Genomic DNA, 8238 nt, shown 5'->3' with positions numbered 1-8238 from the left:
CGGGTCTCCCACTTAGAATTTAATGGCACCTGCACGAATTCTCCAATTATTGTTGCCCTGCTTCAATTCCTTCCATTTAGTTATTCCTTGATACACATCTTCAACGCACGGGTGCACTGCTGATTTTCTTTTCATTCAGTAATGCACTGAATTGAATCTCCAATTTACCGATGCTTGCAATATTTCTTCTTTTTATTGATTCCCTGCCCCAATTCCCCAACTTAGGCATGGTCTGCTACAATTTTCCAATATATTGGCACTCCCACCAATTTTCTAATGTAACGGCACTGTGCACCAGATCTCCCATTTATTGTTTCCACCAAATCTCCCATTTACTCATATCCCTGTACTAATTCTTCCATTTACTGATGCTCGAGCCCAATACCACGATTTCAGGGTGCGCTACTCTAATGCTCCCATTTACTGTTACCATGCACCAATTCTCTAATTTAGCTCCACTGTGCACCAGGTCTCTCATTTACTGATGGCCCGCACCAATTCTCCAATTCAGTGTTGCTGAGCACCATTTCCCCCAATTACTGACGTCCTGAACAAGCTCTCCACTCCGTTTTGCCTTACACCAATCCTCACACAGACTGATGCTCTCGCCCAGTTTGGGGGTGCCCTACTTTAAATCTCCCAAAAGGTATGGCCCTGCCCCAATTCTCCCATTTAGTGCAACACAGCACAACTCACCCATTCAGTGCTGAACTACATTAATTCAACCATTATCTGACGCCCAGTTGCAAATTCTCACATTTCCATAAACACTTTCCCAGTTTTTTTCCATTTAGTAGTTCCTTGCAATGATTCTCCAATTTAGTGGAGAGCTGCCAGAATTCTTAAATTTAGGCGTGGACATGTTGGACTGAAGGGTCTGTTTCCGTGCTGTACATCTCTAAGGCTGTAATTACTGCTCCGCTTCCCTGCACCAATTCTCTCATTTACCAATCCTGCACTCATTCGGGAATTTCACCAACTCGCCCATTGAAGTTATCCTGCCCCAGTCCTCCCACTTAGAATTTAATGGCATCTGCATGAATTCTCCAATTATTGTTGCCCTGCATCAATTCCTTCCATTTAGTTGTTCCCTGAAACACTTCTTCCACGTACGGGTGCCCTGCTGAATTGTTTTCATTTAGTGATGCACTGAACTGAATCTCCAATTTACCGATGCTTGTAACATTTCTTCTTTTGATTGATTCCCTGCCCCTTATTCCGAATTTAGACATGCTCTGCTCCAATTTTCTAATATATTGACAGTCACATCAGTTTTCCAATGTAATGGCACTGTGTACCGAATCTCCCATTTATTGTTTCCACCAAATCTCCCATTTACTCATATCCCTGTACTAATTCTTCCATTTGCTGATGCCCGAGTCCGATTCTACCATTTCAGTGTGCACTACTCTAATTCTCCCATTTACTGTTGCCATGCACCAATTCTCTAATTTAGCTCCACTGTGCACCAGGTCTCTCATTTACTGATGCCCCCACCATTTCTACAATTCAGTGTTGCTTAGCACCATTTCCCCCAATTACTGACGTCCTGAACAAGTTCACTACTCAGTTTTGCCTTACACCAATCCTCACACTGACTGATGTCCTCGCCCAATTTAGGGGTGCCCTGCTCTCAATGTCCCCAAAGGTATTTTCCTGCCTTGAACTGCTGCCATTTATTTGGTGCAGATAAACCCACAATGATGTAAGGGAGGGAGTTCCAGGATTTCCATCCAATGGCACTTGTGGGACTGAGATGTTTTTCCAAGCCAGGGTGGGGAGTGGCTTGATGTGGAATTGTCAACTGGTGGTGTTCCCGTGTATCTGCTGTGCTCAGCATTCCACATGATAGTGCCGTGGGTCTGGAAGCTGCTCTGGAAGGATCCTTGGGGAATTTCTACAGAGCATCTTGTCTATGGTACACACTGCTGCTACTGAGTGTCGGTGGTGGAGACAGGGGCTGTTTGTGGCTGTGGTGCTGAGCAAGCTGCACTGCAAGTTTATTCCACCTAATTATGGAGAACACAACTCCTCTCCATCATCATCAATCCATTTCCCAGACGGACACCCAGTGATTACACGGATCTGTTAATTGTCCCAATGACCATGAGATTGTAACCAGATTGCCCTGTTCCCTGACAATGGTCTGAGGGCCATCCCGCGACTGTTGCACTGTCTCCTGGCCATTCCATGTGTAAAAGCTGGGACTGAGCTGATGGGACACAGACTGTGTTACAGATGGTTACACTCAGGGCACTCTCACTCACTCACTGCGTCACAATCACCGGAGTGACGCAAAGGCGCAAGGGGCTGCGCGGTGACGTCACCCCAGGATGGCCGCCCGCACAGGGGAAGGATTGACAAGGAGGAAGCGGGAGGAGGCAAGAGGTGACTCAGACCAGGGCCGTGAGGAGAGGCAGAGCGGCTCCCTCTGGCGGCCGGGAGGAGGAATCAGAAGCCACAGGAGGGTGGAGCGGATTGGTGGGAAGGAAGATTGACAGGTGGGACAGGTCATGGGGCGGGGCTGAGCTGGAAGGTTGGAGCTGGGGTAAGGGGGGGAGGGGAATGAGGAAACTGGGGAAGTCCACACCCCCCTCCCTCCCTGTCCTCCTGTCCCTGAGGGAGATTTGGACTCTGTACCATGTGGTGGGGCTGCACATGTCATTAACACAGTGGGATCTTGCTGTGCCCTGGGTCTCCTATTGTTGTCCAAACTGTGGGGTGATGGGAAATAAAGCCCCTTTCTCAGTGAGGGGTGGGGTGGGGCAGGGGAAGCCTGGGGACTGGGATCTTGCTGTGCATGTGGATACACAGAGTCGAATGGCCGGTTAGTCTCTGCACACACACCCCGTGCCCCCCCACCCCCTCCAGCCCAGGACCTGGGACACAGCGAGGGGTGGGGGTGGTGAGGGAGGGTTGGGGAATTGTACACAATGGAGACACAGTGGGGGCTTTTATACAGAGATGGGGGAGTATGGATAGAGGGGATAGAGTATGGATAGAGTATGGATAGTTTGAGGTAGGGGGGTAAATGAAGGTGCACAGGGGGAGAGGGGCAATTAGATTGAGGAAAGGGGGGAAAGTGGGTGGGGCTGTAATATTCCAGGAGGGGTGGGAAATTGTGGGTGGGGTCACAAATTAGCCAAAGGTAGGGGAGTTGCAGGGGAATGAGGCAGTAAATGTAGGGGGGAGAGAAAATTGGGGAAGGGCCAATATCTGGTGGGGGTGTTGATTGGAAAGGTAAATAAATGGGGATGGGCTGGAAATCAACTCCGGCCCAAAGAGGGGGTGGGGGGAGAGACTGATCATGGGGGTATTGGGAATTGTGGTCAGGAATATAATGGGGGGGGCAACAACATTCAGGGGGTGAAAACTTGATAGGGGGGAGGTTTACGTAAATCCTTGTATCGGGGGGTGGGAGGTGTATTGATGCCTGGGATCTTGCTGTGCAGTGAGACAGTCCCTGAAAAGGTCAGTGAGTGTCTGCACGTGCTCACTGTGTCCCCCCACCATAAAGGGATGGGTGGGGAGGCAGGAACAAGGGGGGAGGGAGGACAGAGGGAGGACGGGGGGGCGTTTCTATGTCTCTCTCACTCTTTTCTACCCCCTTCTCTCCCTCTCTTCTTTCTCACCTGCCCCTCCTCCTCTCCTCCCCACTCCTTCCTCCCACTCTTCTCTGTTTTCTCCTCCATCACCCTTGCCTTCCCCCCTCCTTCCCTACCCCCTCTCATTCCCTAGCACTCGCCTTCCCCTCTACTTGTCCCTTCCTCCTCTCCTTCCCCCCATTCCCCCCTCCACCCATTCCCCTCTCTTCTTCCCCCATTCCCCCTCTCCTTCCCCATCCCCACATTCCCCCTCTCCTTCCCCACCTCTGCCCCCTCCACCCTCTCCTTCCCCTCTCCTCCTTCACCCCCTCCTTCCCCCTCCTCTCCTTCCACCCTCTCCTTCCCCACTTCATTTCCCTCCCCTCCTACCAGCCTCTCCGTCACCCCTTCCATCCCTCTCCTTCCAAACCCCTCCTCTCCTCCCCCCTCCATCCCCCACTCTTCTCTCTCTCTGCTTCTCCCCTCCATCTCCCTTACTTTTTCCCCTCTCCTTCCCTGTCAATCGCTTCCCCCCCACACTCTGCCCTTTCCTCCCACCCTCTCCTCCCCCTCTCCTCCCCCTCTCAAACCCCCTTCTCCTTCACCCCCTTTCCCCCTCATTCACCCCCTTCCCCCTCTCCTTCAACACCAATTCTTTCCCCCTTCCCCCCTCTGCTCCCCCCCTTCCTCTCCCTGCCCCTTCACCCCCTTCCTTCCCCTCTCCTCCGCCCCCTCCTCCCATCCTCTCCTCCGGCCCCTCCTCCCACCCTCCTCTCCCAACTCTCCTTCAACCTTCTCTTCCGCCATCTCGTTCCATCCTCTCTTTCGCCATCTCCTCCCACCCTCTCCTTCCCACTCTTCTTCCTCCCTCTCTCCTCCCCCCTCCTTCAAACTCCCCCCTCCTTCAAACCCCCTCTCCTTCTCCCTTCCTTTTCCCCCTAACCTTTTCCCTACTCTCCTTCCAACCCTACTCCCCCCTTCCCACCACTCTCCTTCTCCCTGCTCCTTGTCCCCTCTAGTTACCCACCTCTCCTTCACCCCTTCCACCGTTCTCCTTCCCCTTCTCATTCCCCCTTCGCCCTTCTCCTTCCACCTATCCTCCCCCACTTCCCCAACTCTCCTTCCCCCACCTCGCCTTCTCCCTTCACCCTCTTCTTCCCCCACCCCATCTCCTCCTCTCCTTCCCCAATCTCTCCTTCACCCCGCATACTCCCCCTCCTCTACTTCCTCCCCCTCCCTCATTTCCCCCTCTCTTCCACCCCTCCTCCTCCCTCCTTCCCCCTCCTACCACCTTCTACTTCCACCCCTCACCTTTCTCTCCCCTACCTTCCCACATCACCTTTCCGTTCCCCAATTCTCCACGTCACCTTCCCCCACCTCCCCTCATTTCCCCCTCTCCTTCAATACTCTCCTTTCCCTCTCCCCTCTCCTCCCCTTTGCCTCCCCCTATTCCCCCGCTCATTCACCCCACTCCTCCCTCTCTCCTTCACCCCTCTCCTCCCCCCTCCTTCACCTCTCTCCTCCCCCACCATGCTTTCCTTCCTCCCTCCCTCCCCCACGTCTCCTTCCCCACTCCCTCCCCGTCCCTCATTCACCCCTCCTTCCCCTCTCCTACCCCTTCTCCTTCCATCCCTCTCCCTCCCCTCCCTTCCCTTCCCACATCTCCTTCCCGTCCCCTCCTTCCCCACTCCATTCCCCCATACCACTCCCCCACCCTCCTTTCCTCCCCTCTCCTGTTGCGGGACTGGTGTTTGGGAGAAGTGTTCACATTTTTGGATCATTGGGATCTACTTCGGGGTAGAAGTGACCTGTACAAGAAGGATGGATTACACCTAAATTGGAAGGGGTCTAATGTACTGGCAGGGAGATTTGCTAGAGCTGCACGGGAGGATCTAAACTAGTAAGGGGGTGGGACCCAGGGAGATAGTGAGGAAAGATATCAATCTGAGACTGGGACAGTTACGTACAGAAGCGAGTCAAACAGTCGGGCAGGCAGGGACAAGGTAGGACTAATAAATAAAACTGCATTTATTCCAATGCAAGGGGCCTAACATGGAAGACAGATGAACTCAGCGCACGGTTAGGAACATGGGACTGTGAAAAAAAAAACAATGTACAGCTCAGGAACAGGCCCTTCTGCCCTCCAAGCCTGAGCCGATCCAAATCTACTGTCTAAATCTGTTGCCCCATTCCTGAGTATCTGTGTCCCTCTGCTCCCCACCTACTCATGCATCTGTCCAGACACATCTTAAATGAATCTACCGTGCCTGCCTCTACCACCTCTGCTGGCAACACGTTCCAAACACCCACCACCCTCTGTGTGAAGTACTTGCCGTGTGTATCCCCTTAAACTTTCCACCTCTCACCTTGAAAGCATGACCTCTCCTTATTGAATCCTTCACCTCTGGGAAAAAGCTTATCTCTATCCACCCTGTCTATACCCTTCATGATTTCATAAACCTCAATCACAGCCCCCCTTAAACTTCCTTTTTCTAATGAAAACAATTCTAACCTACTCAACCTCTCTTCATAGCTAGCACCTTCCATACCAGGCAACATCCTCGTAAACCTTCTCTGCACCCTCTCCAAAGCGTCCACACCCTTTTGGGAATGTGGTGACCAGAACTGTACACAGGATTCTAAATATGGCCGAACCAATATCTTGTACAATTTTAGCATGACTTGCCAGCTCTTATACTCAATACCCCGTCCAATGAAGGCAAGCAGACTATATGCCTTCTTGACCACTCTCTCCACCTGTGCAACAACCTTCAGGGTACAATGGATACAGGTACAATACCTGATGCAGGCTCTTGTCTTTCGTTCCCAAATCGGTTGGGTTTACGCCATTGCTATCTAGTCACGCTCCCTTCAACCCCACGGGGTACCTATTCCCTTCAGCGCGTCACTCGCACATTCCCGTCAGGGCCTCTGTGCGTTTGCGGGCTGTTGGCGGCGGTTTAAAGACTCCTGAGTTGCCGCCCGTCGGTTCTCGAGCTCCGTGCAGCATTGATCCCCAGCGAACTGCCAGCAGGGTTAACGAGCGATCGCGCTCTCGGTCGGGGCGCCTGGCGTCGATCGGTGGTCGGTGTCTTGCGGGCAAGCTGCGTTGTGAGGGAGGGAGCGGGTCTGACGAGCCGTTACCGCGTCTCCCAGCCCACCTCGGCGGTGGGCGGGCCGGGCGGCCGTCAGCTCGGGCCAGTGCGGCACCCCCGACTCCTCGCAGAAGTCCGCTCACCGACTCTCCGCCACGTGCACGCGTCGGTGACGCTGCCGAACCGATTGCCGGTCCCGTTTTCGCCTCTGCTTTTCCTCGGGCAAAGCTGCTGCACGCCTCGTGACACTCGGCGGGCGACATGGTGGCGGTGATCCTGCCTCCGTCGCTGCGGTGCGTGCCGGCACGCGTCGCCTCTTGGGCGCCCTGTATTTGTTTTTCCCCCGTAGACGTATGTTTCCGCGGGCCGCACCAGGCTGGTGCTCCCCACAGCTTCACGCCGCCCTGCCGCCGGCGGGCAGGTTGGTGCTGCTAAGGTGGGGAGCGTATGTGCGGTCCGGGTCGCTTTCCTCTGGCGAGGGAGAGACCGAAAACAAAACTCAGACAACTCTTAACGGTGGATCACTCGGCTCGTGCGTCGATGAAGAACGCAGCCAGCTGCGAGAATTAATGTGAATTGCAGGACACATTGATCATCGACACTTTGAACGCACTTTGCGGCCCCAGGTTCTTCCCGGGGCCACGCCTGTCTGAGGGTCGTTTTTCAATCAATCGCACTCGCCTTGGCTGGCGAGAGCGCGGCTGGGGTGTCGCAGAGGACCCGTCCTCTCTGTCCCCCTAAGTTCGGACTCCGGAGCCCTCCGGCGTCGGAGCGCACGGCCTTTCCCCGCACCCTGCACATTCCGTTCGTCAGGCTCGACGTCTCTCCCCCTCCCCCCCCCCCGCTGGGGAGCGCGGCCTGTCGTCCGTCTGTGTCGTGGCAGTGGGGCCAGCACGGCTGTCACCGGTCCCAGAATGGCTGTCGGTGGTTTACATGGCGACGTGCACCGCCTCGTCTTTGTGACACGGAGCTGCCTCCAAGTGTTGAGCCTCCCGCGGGGTCTGCCTGCGCTCTGCACGTCCGCTCTGGGCCCGTCTCTCGGTTGGCTGGCAGTGGAAAGAGTGAAGGGGGCCGAGGAGGTCCGGTGCTGGTGCGCCGCTGGCCTTGCCGTGGAGCTCGCCGGTCGGACACGCTGACCCGACTCGATGGTTGATCGATTGAGAGTGTTGAGGGGCACAGACCGCGTCTGGGAGCGGCAGGCCGCGCGGCGCTGCAGTCGCCCGTCTCGTGGTTCGTCCTCGGCCTTAAGTGGCCGGCGGGGCGTCCGATCCTGTCTTCCCATGCTGGCGCCGAATGCCTGGCCGAGGGAGGAGGTTTTCGTCGTACGCTGTGACCTCGTCGGTCGCACGCGCGTGGATCGCTGGCTTTTGGCTCTCCCGTTCAGTCCGCACGTTTCTGCTCGTTCCTGCCATCGGTCTCGGGGTGGGGGGGGCACGCGTGGGGTTTGGCAAGCGTGGTGTGTGCTCTGTCACCGTGCAGGCGCACCTATCACGCCGACGGCCAGCCCCCGCACGGTCCTCCTCCCGGCCATCGGGAGGACGGCGGAACGTCGGGCTGTC

At 55.4% G+C, this 8238-nt stretch overlaps 1 non-coding gene across 1 annotated transcript; it reads left to right on the top strand.

Annotated features, from left to right (window-relative positions):
- Positions 1-7184: 7184 nt before the first annotated feature.
- Positions 7185-7338, top strand: LOC148137529 (5.8S ribosomal RNA). The gene has a single exon (XR_015754304.1). It is a non-coding gene; the product is annotated as a 5.8S ribosomal RNA (ribosomal RNA).
- The last annotated feature ends 900 nt before the right edge of the window (positions 7339-8238 follow it).

This window comes from Chiloscyllium plagiosum, unplaced genomic scaffold (assembly GCF_037043375.1).
Source record: "Chiloscyllium plagiosum isolate Xiang-an unplaced genomic scaffold, Cpla_swu_hap1 HiC_scaffold_43, whole genome shotgun sequence".
Classification (NCBI taxonomy): Eukaryota; Metazoa; Chordata; class Chondrichthyes; order Orectolobiformes; family Hemiscylliidae; genus Chiloscyllium; species Chiloscyllium plagiosum.
The sequence above is the reverse complement of the archived record's forward strand: the minus strand, read 5'-3'. Positions and strand labels throughout refer to the sequence as shown.